Source organism: Pongo abelii, chromosome 8 (assembly GCF_028885655.2).
Source record: "Pongo abelii isolate AG06213 chromosome 8, NHGRI_mPonAbe1-v2.0_pri, whole genome shotgun sequence".
NCBI lineage: Eukaryota > Metazoa > Chordata > Mammalia > Primates > Hominidae > Pongo > Pongo abelii.
This window is the reverse complement of record NC_071993.2, coordinates 8,977,659-8,998,137: the sequence shown is the minus strand read 5'-3', so window position 1 is coordinate 8,998,137 and position 20,479 is coordinate 8,977,659.

Sequence of the window (20,479 nt, the reverse complement as noted above, 5' to 3'; positions counted from 1 at the left end):
GTGAATAAAGAAAATGTAGTATGGTATATATATACCATGGAATACGACACAACCCTAAAAAAGAGTGAACTCATGTTTTGCAGTAACTTGGATGCAGCCAGAGGCTATTATCCTAAGCAAATTAATGCAGGAACAGAAAACCAAATACCACATATTCTCACTTATAAGTGGGAGCTAAACATTGGGTACACACAGATATAGGGATGGGAACAATGGCTACTGAGGACTAATGGGGGGAGGGAGGGAAAAGGAAAGGGCTATAAAACTACCTCTTGAATATTATAGTCTACCTTGATGATAGGATCAGTCATACTCCAAACCTCAGCATCACACAATATACCCAGGTAACAAATCTATACATGTTCTGCCTGAATCTAAAACACAAATAGAACTTTTTTTTAAGTCTTGAACAAATTCTCTGGTGACCTTTGAGTTTGTGGGAAAATGCTTAATTTTAAAAGAGAACTAATGTGTTTAGATTAAAATCAATGAAAAAAATATCTACAAGACACTGGATGCGCCTTAGCCTGATTTTTAGACAATTATAGTCATGTTTCAGTTATAGTTTTACATTTTGCTACTTCCCAAAACTCTCTGACAAAATAAGAAAAAACATGGGTAACAACTGACTCCAAGAAAATGCTCTTTTAAGTGAGAAAATTATTTCCATAATTATGTTTGTTCACTTTGAATTTTCATAGTTAAAGTTACTTAAATGTACTGATATCTGTATGCCTTTGTTATCTATCTAGATATAATTCAGGAAAATCATGAGAATTAATTGAGAAAACAGCAAAAACATTTACATTTCATTCCATATTCCTGCTAAATTCTCAACTAATTTTCTCAATTTTTAAAAAATGACTTTGTTTCTACTTTTAAATTTTAATTTGATTTAACTTTAAGTTCTAGGTCACATGTGCAGGACGTGTAGGTTTGTTATGTAGGTAAATATGTGTCATGGTGGTTTGCTGCACCTATCAACCCATCGCCTAGGTGTGAAGCCCAGCATGAGGCTTCTATAGCTATTTATCGTGATGCTCTCCACAGGCCCCAGTGTGTGTTGTTCCCCTCCCTATGTCCATGTGTTCTCAAAAGAAAGATTTTTATGGAAGAAGGTTTATATCTTTTTAAATAGAAACACGTGACCCATTCGGATAGGAGTTGTTAAACTGTCATGTCAATTTCAACAACCTAACTTGATATAATATCTCAAAGCACTGAATTCTGAAGATTCGGAGAACCTCCAGTTTATTCTCTTTATTTCAAATTATGAAAATTGACCCAAAGAGGTTGAATAATGCATCTGAAGACTTCACCAAAATAAGTATTTGATGCGGTTTCCTAATTCTCTGCATCATGAAGATTTTGCTGTAGAATTCTCCCATTAAAAATAGTCAGTATGCTTAACATCTTAGGTTTTGGTGAGTTTCAATGTTTATTGCTATGTATTTAAATTTTTATAAAACACAGAAAAAAACTAGTCAAAATTCCTAAGTGGAACAATCCATAACGAAGAATGGAGTTTCTGATTTTATTAATTGCCTCAGAAATTGAGGCCAAAAGAGGTCAACCATTCAAAGTTCACACAACTAGTCAGTGGTAAAGTTGGAACGAGTGCCATAAACTTTTGTTTAGTCAGCTTTGCAGTGCAGCCTCTTTAGATGCAGCATATACAGAGAGAAATGTGTTGAGAGTTCTGATGACAGGAAATCTTGGCTGGAGTTCATAGGTAAAGAGATCTTATGAAGAAGTGGTTGGCAATACCAAAATGCCCTCTGATATTACTGAATTTGTGTTGTTAAGATTTCAAATGTCTGAGATGTAAATATAGTGGTTTAATGTGAACAAAGAGTAAATCCAAAAATAAAAGTGAGGAGGTGAAGAAAAAGCAGTGAAAACACTTAACATGTCTTAAGCATAAAATAAATCAGACTTTCACGCAAATGCCCAAAATTTCAGAAAACCAAATACCGCATGTTCTCACTTATACGTGGGAACTAAATGATGAGAACACATGGACTCATAGAAGGGAACAACACATGCTGGGGCAAATGGGGGGCCGTGGAGGGTGGGAGGAGGAAAAGGATCAAGAAAAATGCTAATGGATACTAGCCTTAATACGTGGGTGACAAAATAACCTGTACGACAAACCCCCATGACATTAAGTTTACCTATATAACAAACCTACACATGTACCCCTGAACTTACAATAAAAGTTTAAAAAATATGCATTCCTAGGCAACTCATTATCTTGCAATATTCACAAGATGCAAAACCGACACTTTTGTGACTGTAGTTGCATTATAAGGGCATATAACTCTTTCTCCTTTAAGTATTTGATGATCTTTTCTCCAAATCAAAACCCCAGAGATTCCCTCATGAATGAATAATCAAGTCACAATTATCTTTATATCTTCTCTTTTATTCCCAGCACCAAGCAGAATGCTTACCCACAGTAGGTTCTTAAAAAGTATAATTGTTAAATAAATGAAGAAATGGCTAATGAATGAGAATAAGTCAGCCCAAACCATTACTTGAAAAAAAAATGAAAATTTCTGAGCAGATTTTAGAAATAATGACTGCGAAAGAAGACAATGACAAAAAGAGAAAGAATATTGATGTGTATAGGATGGCTCCCCAGTGTTCGACACAATTAGTAAAATAGTTCTCAAATTTGACCAAGAGCAATGTATACTCAAAGAAGTCACCCACATCAGACATTTCTCCATAGAGATACGTCAAGTGTCTACTATGTGAAGGACAGATGTCAAATGTTGTCACTCATGGAATCTCAGTGAAGAGGCAGTATGATAAGATGGTGACAAAGCGATTAAAGAAACAGTAAGCTTAAAAAATCAGAAAAATCTAGATTAAAATCTTGCCTTTTCTATTCACTACCTGCATAACCTTAAGTGACTTATTTAAATGTGCTAAGGATCAGTTGCAGTTGTGATGTTTGAAAAGCAAGGATAGTGCTTAAGTCCAACATGGTTGTGAGAGTTAAATGAAATGATGTATGTGTAGCACCGAGAAAATGTCTCATGTGGAGTGAATACTTCAACATTGCTCTCCTTCCTTCATTCTCCTCATCTGGAGTTATGCAGACAATGATAAACAACACATAGCTATTCTGTGCCATGAATAGAAGAGTGGAAGGTTCTATCAGTTGGGCTTGGATGCACTGTCTGTGCCTCCATCTAGCTTTTAACCCATAGAAGATAGTGGGTTCACTTCAATGAAAGTGAGTATTTCCAGGAAAGCATAAACCCTTTGTGAGGTGTAATCTTGCTGCCCCCACAGGAGGCGACACCACAGGCAGTCAGAAGTGGTGAGGTGCAGTGGGTGCTCAGGAGATTCCTGGAACCTGATGTTCACTTCACTCCCACCCAACTGCTGATAGAAAAGCAAGAGGCACAGCAGAGATCAATTCCTGTTGCTCTTTTTCTTAGGCACAAACTGGGGTACATTGCACAGCCTCTCCCGTAGCTCTTGTGGCTAGACAAATGAGTTCTGACCCATTTCCAACTAGTAGAATGTGAGCAGAAGTGCTTCTAGCCCCATAAAGACTTTTCTAAATCTCCATGATTTTTTTCCTTCAGCCCACCAATGCCTGAGTCCTGAATTATTGATGAAAAGACAGCTGCCTAGTAACCTAGGCATGAGCAAGAAATAAGAGCTGGTTGTGACTCTACGCAAATTTAGGAGGGAACTCTATTTCCTTTAGGGGGGGAGATATTTTCACTACACAGATACGAGTATGACTAAAAAGCTATTTTAGCAGATAATGGTTGCCTACTCTAAAGAATTCGAGAAGAAAGGTGAAGAAAGACTGACTTAGTTTTGTTCTTTCATCAGTGTTCACGTAAACAGGATAGGCAACAGGCACCACAAAACCAGAATGATTTGTAGATGCCAAGAGCACTTTCAGCAGCTAAATATCTCTTTAATTCCCACCCAGTGGACTTTTTAACTTCCTGTGTTGAGGTTATAGGAGAAGAAGGAAGGAAGTACGTCAAGGAAAAGACTCTTGCATTTAGTTTCCTGCACTTGCTTGGTAGGCACAAAATATACACCTATTGAGTAAAAAGACGTATGTAATGCCTCTATTCCAAAGCTGCCTCAATGTTTATCCTCTGAAACATAAAGAAAAACTATTTTTATTCACAGATGAATACAGAGTTGCTGATACTGTGACACTCTAGGAATAAATTAGTGTGTGATTAGTGCCTGGGTGCACCCTGCAGGTGGAGCAGAGTTCAACGGACAGATCCAGTGGAGTCTCTCCCTATTTAAGGGGCATTTATCAGGGACAAAAAGGGCAGATCTCAGAAGAAAAGGCCCTTAAGAAATGTACTGCCAGTGGAAACAGTTACTAAGAGTCAAGGTGAATTTCTCCTATAAAACTTAGCCTCCAGGCCAGGCACGGTGGCTCACGCCAGCACTTTGGGAGGCCGAGGCGGGCGGATCACCAGAGGTCAGCAGTTCGAGACCAGCCTGGCCAATATGGTAAAACCCCTTCTACACTAAAAATACAGAAATTAGCCGGGCGCCCTGGTGCACACATGTAATCCCAGCTACTTGGGAGGCTGAAGCAAGTGAATCACTTGAATCCCAAAGGCGAAGGTTGCAGTGAGCCAAGATTGCCCCACTTCACTCCAGCCTGGACGACAGAATGAGATTCCATCTCAAGAACAACAACGGCAACAACAAATCTTAGCTTCTAAATGGCTCTGCCAGCAGAGTGTGGAAAACAGCAAACAAATTGAAATAAACTGAATCAAATAAGCATTAAGTTAGGGTAGCACAACATTGAATTTAAACCCTCATATAGCAATTAATGCCTTTATAAAAAAACGCTGCTCTGAACTTGCATTGAAAATGAAAAAGCAATAGAGAAATGACCTTAGGAATGTGTGTTAGGCACAATTCTTTATTGGTCTTACATTCTAAATCCAGGGCTTTAGAATTTAATTCTAGTATTTACTTTTCTAGTCTATAAAATGGCAATAAATAACCCACCAACAAATAATAATGTGTGGTTGAACGCAAAAATATAAGGTGTTTCAGTCTATGTACAACAAAGATAGTGCAAATGCAAATCTATTGAAATTCAAAGGAAATGATGAATGCGTTACTTCCAGATACTTTTCTGCAGACAGGAAATGTTCAGTTGCTCTTTTTTTCCCTACATTATTTGCAGTTAGAGGAAGTCATCAACACACCAGATGCAATAGGTCATTCTTCAAACTTGACTTGTTTCCACTTTAGCAACAAGTCCTTGAACTATGGAAATTCTACAAGCCAGTCAATTTATTCTCAGAACCAATTCTAAAATGAATTGGTTGGAGGCACAGATGTAAAAGATTTAAACTCTGAACTGAATCCAAAAATATTGCAACAATCACTTTCATTTTGCCAGATTCAGCTGACTGCTTTTGATGACTTTATGCTTCTCCCTGGAACTTCTGATCAGCTATGACTCTAATACATAATGATGAGAGCCAATAATTAGCTCTTTGATACCAAATTACATCAGTGCCTTGAATTTTTATTATTAATTACTGTGGACAAGGGTTGATAACTGCCATGGCATCAAGAATCAGCAGGACCTGACCCTGGCTGCATCCTGCATCTCTAGTTGTGTCCTCCTCCCTTCCTTCTCAGTACCCTCTCCTTCATTCATTCTCTAAGCATCATGGCATAGTTTCCAAAGATGTCCTGTTCTCTCTGCTTTCTCTCTATGCTTTTGTATCTGCTATTGAAGTAGGAGGCAGGACTCAACTCCAGAGGTTGGATTCAACTCTGGATCAGATTGAAGACTAGTTGAAACAGGGAAGAGGCGAAAGTACCTCTCCATAAGACATGCTTGCCAGTGCCAGGACTGTTTACCATTGCCATGGCAACACTCAGAAGTTGCCGCCCCCTTCCATGTCAATTACCAAAAAGTTGCCACCCATTGTCTAGAAATTTCTGTATAATCAGTCTCTTAGTTTTCATATTATTAAAAGTAGGTATAAATATGACTGCAGAACTGCCCCGGAGCTGCTACTCTGGACACACTGCCTGTGGGGTAGCCCTGTTCTGCAGAAACAGTCACAGAGATGTAATACTCCTGTCTTAATAAAGCTGTTTTGTTCTACCAACATGGCTCACTCTTGAATTCTTTCCTGAACAAAACCAAAAGCCCTCTCGGGATAAGCCCCAATTTTGAGGCTCACCTGCCCTGCAACAGTATTACGTCTTCCTTCCTACAGGAAGAAAATGCCTACAATTGGCTAGTCCTTGAAAGTTTCTCTCAATCAATTATCTATTTGGGGAGACCATTTTGACCCAACACAAGTTTATCTCCTATCATGGTTATTTCCTAACACCAATCACCATGTGCAATAATTACTTATTAGGGTTTATTTTCCATATAAAGTCTTTGAAGTTACCAGTGGGCTTCATTATCTTTTTTTTTTTTTTCCAGTGGCGCTATCTTGGCTCACTGCAACCTCCGCCTCCCGGGTTCAAGTGATTCTCTTGCCTCAGCCTCCTGAGTAGCTGGGACTACAAGCACGTGCCACCACGTCTGGCTAATTTTTTGTATTTTTAGTAGAGATGGGGTTTCACCGTGTTAGTCAAGATGGTCTCCATCTCCCGACCTCACAATCCACCCGCCTTGGCCTCCCAAGTGCCGGGATTACAGGTGTGAGCCACCACGCCCAGCCCATTACCTTAAATCCATGATAGATTGAAGGTCAATTGTTGGATTGATATATATATCTTCAACAAGACTGTGAACCCTTGCAGGACAACCTCCAAGTCCAATACCCAGCATATAAAAAAAAAAGAATACTGAATGGACTAATGTAATCATGTATTTTGTTAGACGTAATATGATCATTACCAATTGTGGTACCGAAAAAAAATAAGAGGCTAATCTATTCCTCAGGTCTAATGCATTAATACATTAATTCTTCTCAATACTACAATCAAGAGCTTTTTTTATGAAGGTAGAGAGTCAAAACCAAAACCATTTTCTGGTGTAAAGATTTGTAAGGTGTGTTTTTACCAAAGAGAAAATTCTAATTTTCTTTTTAAATATTGAATACACTTTTTTATTTTAAGGTAATTTTACATTTACAGAAAACTTATAAAGATAGTACAGAGTTCCTATATACCACATACCAAGTTTCTGTTATCATTATCTTACATTAATGTAATGTATTTATCACATTTAATGACCTAGTATATCAATAGCATACCTTTAATAAAAAGCCATAGTTGATTTCAATTTCTTTAGTTTTTATCTAATATTCTCTTTTTCTCTTTCGTGATCCCATCTGAGATACCTTATAATATTTGGTCATTATTTCTCCATAAGCCCCTCTGGGTATTACAGTTTCTCAAGCTTTTCTTATTTTTGATGACCGAGACAATTTGAGAAGTATTTGCCAAGTGTTTTGTAGAAAGTTTCTCAATTTTTTTTCTTGGGGTGAGTAAAAAATTAAAAAAAAAATTTAATGTACTTTAAAAGCAAAGTCCCTCAATTGAGATTCATCTGATCTTTTTTTTCAAAATTAAATTCAAGTTATGGTTTTGGGAAGAAGACCACAGAGGGAAAATGTCACTCTCATCAAATCACCTCAAGGGAATATATTATGAACATGACCTGTCTCTGTAGTAGATGTGAAAGATGATTACATGGCTGAAGTAGTGTCATCAGGTTTCTCTACTTAAAACTCCTCTTCTTTTTCCCTTTCCTACTTCACTCTTTGGAAGAAGTCACTATGTGCAGCCCACACTTAAGGAATAAGGAGTTATCTAGGGCAAATCATCCACATAAACTCTTCTGCACAGATTTTTGTATTCTCCCCCATTTATTTGTCAATTAATTTCTTATATCAGTATAGATTAATGGATTTTCATTTTATACTCTGGGTCATATCCATCACTAGTTTATTTTGTTATTCAAATTGTTCCAGCTTTGACCGTTGGGGGATTCTTTCAATTAGTTCTAGTGTCCTTTTGAAACATCTTCAATATGGTGGTTCTTTCTCTTTTTCTTTTCTTTTTTTGTGAGCATTTTCTTATCTGTCACTACAAGATGTTCTAGGTTCATCTTGTGTATATCATGTTCCAGTCCTAGACTCGAGTCATTTCTTCACTGAGCCCTAGTTTCTTTTATTTGAGAATATAATTTGAAACCAAGATCTAGGCACTAGGTATGCTTGTTACTACTGGGGTACTGCGGAATCATTGCTCCTAGGCCCTCTGAGGGTCTAAGCTGAGACAGCAAGGAAATGTATGTGTGTTTGCTAACCTATGTATATACATGTAACTCATATAAATTTTTCTGTATGTAACCTTCTGTATCTATATTAAGCTAAACATATATTCAAACTAATGCCTACAACTTTAATTTATCACCACATGGATCATTGTAGTCTCTTCCCTTCCTTACTTGTAGCCTCCCACTCCAGCAGTGAGAAAGTTGACTTTCACCACTCACAATTTAAGTACCTAATTGTTCAAAAGCAGTATGCATGTATACTGCTTTCAGAATTATGGATCCATAATCCATTGTGAAAAACCTTTACCAACTAGAGTGCAGTTCTTCTGCACAATTCCTTTTGCCATTAGTATTCTGGACTCCACATATTTGCAACATTAGTTAGATCCCGCCTTCTCCCTCTCCATGAAGTATGGTTGTTTTATACATTTCTAATACACTTGGAGTCTTTTGCAACATTCCACATTTTATCCTGAGATCCACCAGTCACTTAGATAATTTTTTTAATTGGCAAACATTAAGGCTCACTCTTTTTGTTATAAAGTTTTGTGAGTTTTGACAAATACATACTGTCATATATTGTCTATGACACTACCAAAAAAATAGTTTCCCCACCCTAAAATATCTTCTGCTCACCACCTATTTAACTCACCTCCCCCAAAGCTCCAACAACCATTGATGTATTTATTGTCTTTATAGTTTCCCCTTTTCCAGAATATTCTATAAAGGGAATCACACAGCTTTTTAAGACTGGCTTCTTCTACTTAGCAATATGCATTTACTATTCACTCATGTTTCTGCATAGCTTCGTAGCTCATTACCTCTTATCAATGATAGTACTCTATTGTGTAGTTGTACTTCAGTTTGTTTATCTATTCACATATTAAAGGACATCTTGGTTGCTTCCAATTTTTGGCGATTATGAAAGACAGTGTTATAAACCTTCACATGCCTGTTGTGGACATCAGTTTTCACATCAGTTGGGTAAATACCTAGGAGCGGGATTACTGAGTTGTATGTTATGGCAATGTTTAGCTTTGTTAACAACTGCCAAACTCTCTTCCTATGTGGCTGTGCTCTTGCATTTCCACCAGCAACAAAAGAAACTTCTTGTTGCTCTGCATTCCTGCCAGCAATTGGTATTTTCAACTGGAAAAGGATGACAGGGCTGGCCACCATAATAGGTATGCAATGGTGTCTCATTGTTGTGATAATATGCAATTATCTAATGGCTAATGATGTTGAGCATCATTTCATGTTTATTTTCCATCTGCATATCTTATCTGGTGAGATGTTTATTCAGATCTTTGCTTATTTTTAAAGTGGGTTGTCTTCTTATTGTTGGATTTAAAGAGTTCTTTGTATATTTTGGATACAAGTTCTTTATCAGATGTAAATTTTGCATACATTTTTTTTCCCAGTTTATGACATGGATTTTCCTTCTCTTAGTTTTTTTGCAATGGAGAAGATTTTAATTTTAATAAAGTCAAATGTATCAATTGTTTTCATGAGTTGTGCTTTTTGTATTATATCTAAAAACACATTGCCAAACTCCAGATCACATAGATTTTCTCCTGTTTTCTTCTGGGAATGTTATAGTTTTGCATTTTACACTTAAGTTGATGACCCATTTCGATTCAAATTTTTGGAAAATGTAGTTTCTGTCTGGATTTTTTATTTATATATGGGCATTTAATCGTTCCAGCTCCATTTGCTGAAAATATTATCCTTTCTCTGGTGACATATTGCTTTTATTCCTTTGTCAAAGATCACTTGTCTATGCATGTGTTGGTCTATTTATCAGTTCTCTATCTTGTCCCATTGATCTATGTGTCCATTCTTTCACTAACACCACATTGCCTTTATTAATGTACCTTCACAATGAGTCTTTAAATTTTAAATTGGGTAGTGTGAGTCCTCCAACTTTATTTTTATTTTTTAAGATTACATTGGCTATTCTTGGTCTTCTGCCTTTCAATATAAAATTAGAGTCAACTTGTTAGTTGATATCAAAAAATAGTTTGCTAGGATTTTTATTGGAATTGTATTGAATGTATAAATTAAACTGGGAAGAATTGACATCTTAACAAAAATGACTGTTCTGATTCATGAATATGGAACATTTCTATATATCTTCTTTACTTCCTTCATCAGTGTTTTATAGTTTCCTATATGTAGATCCTGTACATATATTCTCAGATTTATAACAAAATATTCCATTTTTGCTGCTATCATAAGTGGTGTATTTTACATTTTTTCATTTCAATCACTCATTGCTGATACATAGAAAATTGATTGACTATGTATATTAATCTTTTATCCTGCCACTTTGCTCATTAGTTCTAGGAATATTTTGTAGATTATTTGGGATTCTTTTGTATATAGATAATTATGTCATCTGAATAAAAATAACTCAATTTCTTCCTTTCCATTTTATACATTTTTAATTGTTTTTTCTTGTCTTACTGTATTAACTTAGACTTCCAGTACAATGTTGTTTAGGAGCAGTTAGAGAGGACAATATTGCCTTTTTCTCTATCTTAGAGAAAATGTATCTCTCCATTAAGTATAATGTTAGCTGTAGGTTATTGTAGATGCCTTTTTCAAGCTGAGAAAATTTTACTCTATTTGTATTTTGCTGAAAGTTTTATCATGAATGTGGATTTTGTCAAAAGCTTTTTCAGCAGTAATTGATATAATCATATAATTTTTCTTCTTTAGCATGTTGATATGGTAGATTATATTGGTTGATTTTCATGTGTGAAACCAATCTTGTATAACTGGAATAAATGTCACCTGGTCATAGTTTATAATTCCTTTTATATATTGCTGGATTCAATTTGTTAATATTTCATTGAGAACTTGTGCATCCATGTTTATGAGAAATATTAATCTATTTTCTTGGTTAGCCCAGCTAGAGATTCATCAAGGTTTTTTGAAAAACCTTCTCAAAAAAACAATTTATGGTTTCTGAGATTATTTTTCTATTACATTTGTAAAATTTATGGTTCCAATTTCATTGATTTCAGCTCTAATTTTGTTATATCTTTTCCCCTGCTTGCATTAAGCCTAAATTGCTCTTCTTTCTCTAGTTCTCTTGGGTGGAGGCTAAACTGATTGATTTTTTAAATCTTTCTTCTTTTCTTATGTAAATATTTGAAGCCATAAATTTCCCTGTAAGCACTACTGTTGCTGCATCCTAAAAATTTTCATAAGTTCTGTTTTCATTTTTCTTTAGTTCAAAATTATTTTTCAATTTCTCTTGATACTACTTCTTTGATATCTGGGTTATATATAAGCATGTTTTAAATTTTCTATATATTTAGAGATTTCCAACAATTTTTCTGTTGTTAATTTCTAGTTTAGTTCCGTTGTAGTCTTTTATTATTATTTTATTTTTTATTTTTGTTTTTTATTTAGTCTTTTATTATTGTTTAATCTCCTTCTTTATCCCTGCTCGTCTTATTTGTTCTGAGATATGCGTTTCCTGAAATTAATATTGCTATTCAGCTTGCTTTTTTTTTTTTTTTTTTTTTGAGACGGAATCTCGCTCTGTCATCCAGGCTGGAGTGCAGTGGCACAATTTCTGCTCACTGCAAACTCCATCTCCTGGGTTCAAGCGATTCTCCTACCTCAGCCTCCCAAGTAGCTGGGATTACAGGTGCGTGCCACCACGCCCAGCTAATTTCTTGTATTTTTAGTAGAGACAGGATTTCACCATGTTAACCAGGATGGTCTCAATCTCCTGACCTTGTGATCTGCCCACCTCTGCCCCCCAAAGTGCTGGGATAACAGGGGTGAGCCACTGCACCCGGCCCTCCAGTTTGCTTTTGACTAGATACATCTATTTGTATCTAGTCAATGATACATCATTCTTCTTTTTCCCTTTATGTTTAACTGAGTCTTTTTATTTAAATCCAGTAGGTTTTTATTTTTTCCACTCTGGCAATCTCTGTCTTGTAATTGGCATATTTAGACCGTTCACATTTAAAGTAATTATTAATACAGTTGGATTTATATCATACTTGTACCTGTTTTCTATATGTTACATTTGTTTCTTCTTCCCACCATTTTTGTCTTCCTTCTCCTGTCGTTGGACATCAATGCTCCTGGTTCTGAGGCCTTTGGACTCCTACTAAAAAAAACCACTAGCTTTCTTGGTTCTATAGCTTGCAGATGGCAAATCATGGGACTTCCCGGCCTCCTTAATTGTATGAGCCAATTCTTATAACAGGTATATTGACGTATATGTACATATTTATATTATTGTTTCTTTTTCTCTAGGGAACTCTAATACAATATCTTGTTCCTGAATCAAGGTGATAACTTAGGTTCTTGCTCTGTGTCTCTTATATTTTCTTTTAGCGAGGGAGGCACATAAAATAAAAATTGGAACATGACATTTACTTGCCTAATATTTGTAAATGGCTTCCTGAAACTCTGACATTTATTGCACTGCTGTGACTCCCTTGCACATCTAGTTCTCCGAGATCAGAGACCCTGACTTGTACATTCAATGCTATATCTCTATAGAACCTGTTAGGAGAACTGGCATTTTTGTTAGGGCTCAATAATTATGCTGTGATTCATGAGTGAATCTGTTAAATGAGAAAACCATGTTATCACATCATGTCGTTATTACCTAATTACAACCTTCATTTTCTATCTACCCTCAACAGACTGTAATCTCCACAAATACAGGGACCACCTACCTTTATAGTTAAGTCACAATGTCAAGCACAGTGTCTGATGCAACTCAATAAATATCTGATGAATTGAATTGATCCTGTAATGTAAATATTGACAAGTGTATATGAAATCAAGTTTCTTAATAGCCTATATCCATTTCATGATTACTAAATGCCTTGTTATCACATTACTACATTAATATATCATTCATATTATTTAAATTTGCTGAGTTTCCCTCATGGAAAATAAGAGCCTGGGGAACTTGCTCCAGTTGGAAGCTTGGGCTGGGAGCTAAGAATTGGCATGATGTGTAATAACTTTTTACATTTGCATATTATTTGCAATTTTCTGAATAACTTCACATACATTACCTCATCAAGATCCCATAGGAGACATTTGTTTTTTCTCTCCTATAAGCATATTTTATTTGCCAATGTACTTCTTTTCCTCTATATGTTTCAGCCTCTGTTGCCACATGGAAAAAGAGGAATACAACAAATGAAGCCTGCAGAGTAGTCTCATAATATATAAGCACCAGGAAATTCTTGTTACAACAGGGGAGCATTATTAGCCCTATGTCAAACTATCAGTCCAACTATTAGAAATGATAAGTATAATGATTGCATAAATTTCATGTATTCAAATTTAATATTGCAATTGAATTATAGAATTTGGATTGAAAGTTATGATCTCTTCAGTGAAAATGTTGGATGGGATTTGGTATTTCCTTCAGGGCTTATGTACCTCTTACTTCTCTAGGGAGCAAAGACAACAAACATGACCAAATTTAATAATCCATGATAGATATGCACCTAAATAGCATTAAAAAATATATTGTGTGGCAATTTTTAACAAATGACATAGAAACAATAATTGCTCTTTTAACTTCTCAAAAAATGATATCCTCATCAAGATAAATTGGTTCTAAGGACACTGAATTTAGTTTCTAAATTTAGAAACTCAATAGTCAAAGTCCAAAGTGTCTTGAAGGCTGAAGATTGTGCTTCTCTGGATGGCAGGGTCATCTCATGGGATCCTGTCAAACTTAGGCAGAATTAATCACTTTCTTTCTGAAATACAAATAAGCAAGAAGGTTTTCACTTTCTATAGCCATGAAGCATATCACTGATGCTTCAATGTTGAAAATAATGAATACTGATTATAATAGTCAAGAATAACCCAAAAATTACGGAAGATTTCGAAAGGTAACTAATCCTATGGTCAATATCCTTCTAGTTTGTTAACTTGAAGAGAAGAGAGAAAAAAATAACTTGAGTAAACCCTAGAGATGATTGCAAATGAGGAGCTTACACACTCAAGACTGGAAAGTTACAAACGGAAAAACTGCAGATGGATCTTGAGAGTTTAAGATGTAAAAGAAAATCAAGTGAATAAGATTTAATTTAGATAGACAAAATGCCTTTATAAGAAGAATAATGCCAATGGGATTTGTAAATCAAGTGAATACCAATTAGAAGGCAAAATAAAAGACAAGAACCACAGACTAGTGAAGTTTTAATGTCAGAGGATATAACTAAAGATTCATATTTGGGTCAAATTTCACTATTTTGGAATAACAGGGTACATTATTTTTTAAGCAGATTTTTATTGTTTATATAAAAGTGAAACTTTTATGTTTGAAAGGTGGGGGGAGTACAGTAACCCAATATATTCACCCAAGACCCAGAATAATTCTGTTTAGCTAATAAACATGCATAAAACACTTATTAGCCAGGCTCACACCTGTAATCCCAACATTTTGGGAGGCCGAGGCAGGTGGATCACTTGAGGTCAGGAGCTCCAGGCCAGTCTAGCCAACATGGTGAAACCCCATCTCTACTAAAAATACAAAAAATTAGTGGAGCGTGGTGGCTCATGCCTGTAATTCCAGCTGCTTAAGAGGCTGAGGCAGGAGAATTGCTCAAACCCTGGAGATGGAGGTTGCAGTGAGCCAAGATTGTGCACCTGCTCTCCAGCCTGAGTGACAGACGGAGACTTTGTCTCAAAAAAAAAAAAAAAAAGAAAAAAAGTATTATATGCGGGAGTGGTGCAGGGGCAGAAATTGGGCTAGATACCAGAGGTTAAAAGATGAATAAAATATGGTCACCACCTTTCATGAGTTTATAGTCTATTGAGGGAAACCATTACATAATTAGATAATCTCAATATATTATTATAAATGTTAAGTAAATTATATATGCTTGAGTGACATCAGAGTGCAGAGGAGGCTATAAGATGGAACAACAGTGATTATAAAGGTTAGATTGACTTATCTGAATCAAATACACCTTGTAAACCTTTTCAAGGGCATTCATAATTCTAGGCTTTATGGAATGAAGATTTGTTGAAAGAAGCAAAAACAAACAACAAACAAAAAACTGTAAAAGAAACATAACCAATGACCAACCATTGACACAAGTGCGACTAGGAATATACACCGTATTTTACAAATTGTTTTCGCTTGTATTAGTGCAAAGTATTTTGTAAATTGCAAGGCACATATACGTATAAAGTCACAACTGAAGGAGATTCCTCAGTTTGTCTCTTCGAATGTACATTTGGGACTTCTGCATGTGATCAAGATGGAGTAGCCAGGACCAGATTTACCCTTGACCTAAAACAACCTAAAATCAGGACAGATGTGTGAAATAACGGCATTCAAGGCACTGGACCTCAGGCAGTGAAGGACCGTGATCCATGAGAGGCTGAAAACACACACACTAAGCACAGTAGCTGCTCCGCTTACTGTCTTGATAGAGATTCTTGTCTAAGCAGGAGACCCAGGAGGAACCGAGTGATCACCCTGAGTTACGGAGAACGTGTTAGGCACATTCGCTATGGTTCCTCTTCCCTCCCACTGCTAGAGCCATGAACAAGCATAGATCATGGAACTCCACCATGAAAACAAGGGTCCTGGGACCCCAGAGGTAAAAGTTGTGAAAGTATGGCTCTCTACTTCAACACTGCAGCTTTATAGAGTATCTCACTCTCAAGCTAATTCACACTCAATCTCTAGCAATTTGTCAAATTCTCATTTGCTTCTGTAGTATATAGTTGCAGTGTCTTCAGCTCCAGGTAAGTAGAGCATGGCTGTGATACTCTGGCTTCATCTGTCACTCCAATTTTAGGGCAGAAATTTGCCCTGAGACCTCAGTTCTCTAATGGGTTCAAGAAATGTCCTTGACTTTCAGTTTGTTCAGCTTTTTCTTGTAAGGATAGGAATTGACAACTTCCTAGCTTTTTAGTTATCAAAGCTAAACACACAGAAGTCAAAAGTTGACATTTTAAAAAATACAATTTAAAAAATAATTTAGAAATATAAAATAATTGGGAATCTGAAAAATGATGTGCAATGGCTGTATACTAAAAAAAAACTGAAAAATTGAAGAATGTCAAGATGTTAGAAGAGATACACCATATTCATATTCACACATCCAAAGACCCAATCTTGTTTAGATTCACTTCTCAACAAATTGATCTATATTGATCTATAAATTCAATGCAATCTCAATAAAAATTCCAAAAGGTGGTGTTTTTTTCCAATAGAAATTGACAAGCTAATTCTGAAAGTCATATGGAAATGTAAATGACTTAGAACAGCCAAAACAACTTTGACAATGTATCAAGTTAAAGGAATAACACTAGTTCATTTTTAACTTTTTAAAAGCTACACTAATCAAGATATTATGGTATTAGTTTCAAAACAGACTACTAGATCATGGAACAGAGAAGGGATTATGAAACAGAGCCCAGAAATTTACTCACCCATATAGAGACAACTGATTTTTTACAACCATGTAAAGTGAAGAAACAGCAGTCATTCAGTAAATGGCTGCAATAATTGGATATCTACATGCAAAAAAAAAATAACTTGTAGCATATATAAAAATTAGCTCAAAATGAATCACAGACCTAGATGTAAAAGCAAAAACTAAAGCTTTACTAGAAAATTTTTGTGACATCAAGTTAAACACAAAAATCATAAATAAGACACTAAAACATTAAATAAAAATTTGATACATTTTATTTCATCCCATTTAAAACTGCAGGTCTTTAAAATACACTGTGAAGAGAACAAAAAGATAAACCACGTACTGGGAGAAAATGTTTGCAAATCTTATATACCAGATAAAGGCTATGTGTGCAGTCTAGGTAAAAAGTTATCAAACACAATGACAAAAATACAAACTCCCCATTAAATAGTAGGCCAAAAATTTGGACAAGAACTTCTTCAAAGAAAATGTTATGAATGGCAAGGAAGCACATGAAAGTATGCCCTATGTTATTAGCTATTAGAAAAATGAAAATTAAAACTGCAGTGTGATACTTCTGTATACTACTAGAATGATTAAAATTAAAAAGCCATCAGACCATAGCAAGATTTAACAATTCTTGTGGAGAGTTGGATTATGCATTGATGTAGGAAAATAAAAAAGGTTCAACCACTATGGAAAACAGTTTGGCAGTTTCTTAAAAAGATGGACGTACACCTCGCCTATGATCCAGACATTTCACTTCCAAGTGTTTACCCAAGAGAAATAAAAACGTATGCCCATACAGATACTTGTACACAAATGTTCATAAGAGTCTTTTCCCAGTAACAGCAAACTGGAAATACCTCAAAAGTTGATCAACTGGTAAATGGATAAATAAACTGTGGTATTTCCATGCAACAGAATACCATTAAGCAATAAAAAGTATCAGCTGATGATACACAAAACAACATGGATGAATTGAAAAAATAATTATACTGAATGAAAGAAGCCAGGAAAAAAAATGTATACAAGCTGTATTCTATGTATATGAAATTTGTGAAAATGTATGCTAATCTATACTGACAGAGATCAATAGTTGCCAAGGAATAGGGAGAAAGTCATGAGGAGAAGTTACAACTGGTGAGCATTTCTTTTTGGGATTGTGGACATGTTGACTCCTTTAACTATGGGTGTATACATATGTTTAAACTTAGTTTAAAGACGTGCAGTTTATTGCATGCCAAGTATCTCTAAGCAAAGCTCTTAATTTTCAAAAACGTATTAAGGAGTAACAAATTTTAAGATTTTTACAAACATGTCTATGTAAGTTTGAACATGCTTTGGAAATTGTTTCTTTTTTTATTGACTTAGTTGGGGGAAATGATCTCCTGAACTTAGTGCCATCAGGAATTTTTTATTTTTATTTTTATTTTTGAGACCCAGTCTCGTCTCACTGTGTTACCCAGGTTGGATCGAAGTGGCGTGATCATAGCTCACTGTGGCTTCGAACACCTGGGCTCAAGCAATCCTCCCACCTCAGCCTCCTTAGGGGCTGGGACTACAGGCATGAGCCACTGTGCCTGACCAGAAAATTTTTTAATATCATGTGAAAGGCACAGAAGCCATCCCTGGTTTCAGATATTTCACAACTTAGAAAAATACCACACCGATATGTGAACACAAACTCTTCTCACACACAAACAAGAATAGCTTAGAGGAAGACACAATAAACTAGATCAGTTGGCCATTTAAAAACACACTAAGTATGATTTTTATAAAATTTATGGATAACGAATTTATTTTGCCTTTATTTGAGTTCTCTAACATTCAGATAAAAAGAGACAGAGACAGAAACAAGATTCACCAGCTTTTTTCTGTTGTATCTTTCTTGTATTTTTCCTTAAGTGACATCCATATGTTTTTAGATATGAGGTGTGATGATCTTTTTATTTTTTGGCTGCTACAGACCTTAGTTATTAAATCAAATACTAATCTGAGTGTTGCTGTAAAGATATTTAGTAAAATGCAATTAAAGTCTATAATCAGTTGACTTTACATGAGAGATATTAACCTAATAGACAATCTGGGTTGGGCTGGTTCAATCAAGTGAAAGCAACATGAGCTGAGCTGAAGCTCCCCTGAAGAAGAGAGTCCACCTGTGGACAGGAGCTTCAGCCCATGCAGAAGCGTTTCAGCCCGTCTTTCCAGATGGCCTGCTCTATGGATTTTGAACTTGCCTAGCCAACCCCACAATTGGACAAGTCAGTTCCTTGCAATAAATCTCTTAATCTATATCACCTATTGCTTTTGTGTCTCTGGTTGTATACTGACTGATACGTATAAAACCCTCATAAATAAATTAATTTTAAACACAGCTTTCCCAACCTGCCCATCCCACACCAGTCTCCCTAGGCAGAATCAATGCCTCCTTCCTATGCCTCACCATGTTCTTCATACGTTGTTCAATCGAGCATAGAACACATATTCTGTTATAGATGCTGTCGGTTCCTATATCCCTCTTCCCTATTTGATTGTGAGTTTCTTAATATTATTCATCCTTTCTCTGCTAGTACCTAACAAATTCTTGTTGAAAATCTACTGATAACTTAACACAAATTTATGTATTAAATAAGTGACTCAATGCATTTGTCATACAGGTTTGTCCTGTATCCCAGGGGTTGGGCTTTTACTTTTTGCACCAACAACTATCTTTGTGTATAGGCTGTGAGATTATTGTTCTTTACCATTTGTGATGATCATAATCTAAATTTTAAAAGATGACTCAAAATTCAAATCACCTGTGCTACCAGGCTACAGTTACTTAACAATTTTAAGTTAAAGCACATAGAATTCTCAAAACACCCTGCCTTAACACTCATTCCATAAACACACACAATACAACACATTATTATGTTACATTATTGTGTTATTGTGTTATTGTGTTATAGGGCTCGCTATAACACAAATTATTGAACATTTCTGTTCTGATTCCAGGTCACTCTGTGATTCTGATTTTGTTAATGGTCGCCTTTATCTTTGAACTTTGCAACAGCAATGCAACCTGAAGTTTTCAAAACCATTTAAACAGCAGTTGTGAAAACTGGGAGTATCTCAGAGGCATTTTGTACCATCAAATAAACATGTTTCTTAGGAGATGTTTTTTAACCTGTTGGAGATGGAAAATGAGACACAGTACAGTACTAACTTTTGAGCTAAACAGTCTCTTTTGATTGCTGGAATTGTGATTGTTCATCAGTAAATGTTTGTCCTCCTTAGACCAATCACTGCTGGAATATTCCAGGTTGTTTATTGATTTTAACTAGACTACTTTTGACATAAAGCATAGAAGATCTTCCTTGTCAATTAATACTAGAGAGTACGGGGAGAGAAACTTTACTTGTAATGGATTTGCCTTTCTGTGCCTCTTCTTATGAACCAATAATGAGGAAAATCTGAGTCTTTAATGCATGACTTCGCGGCATTAAAAAAAAAAACAGTAGCAATGAAAGCCTTTTATATTTTATTTCCATTTATCTTTCATGCAGGTCCATTTCTTCCCGTGTGTATATCTGTGTGTGTGTGTGTGTGTGTGTGTGTGTGTGTGTGTGTGGTTTTTGAGGTGTTTGCTTGACTGAGACACTTTCACAAATTCTCTGAGGTAAGTAGATAGCCACATGGAAATCAATAGGAATTTTCTTCGTTGTATATCGAAAAGTAAAAATCCAGCACAGTATATTTCTTACAGAGCTTATCTAAG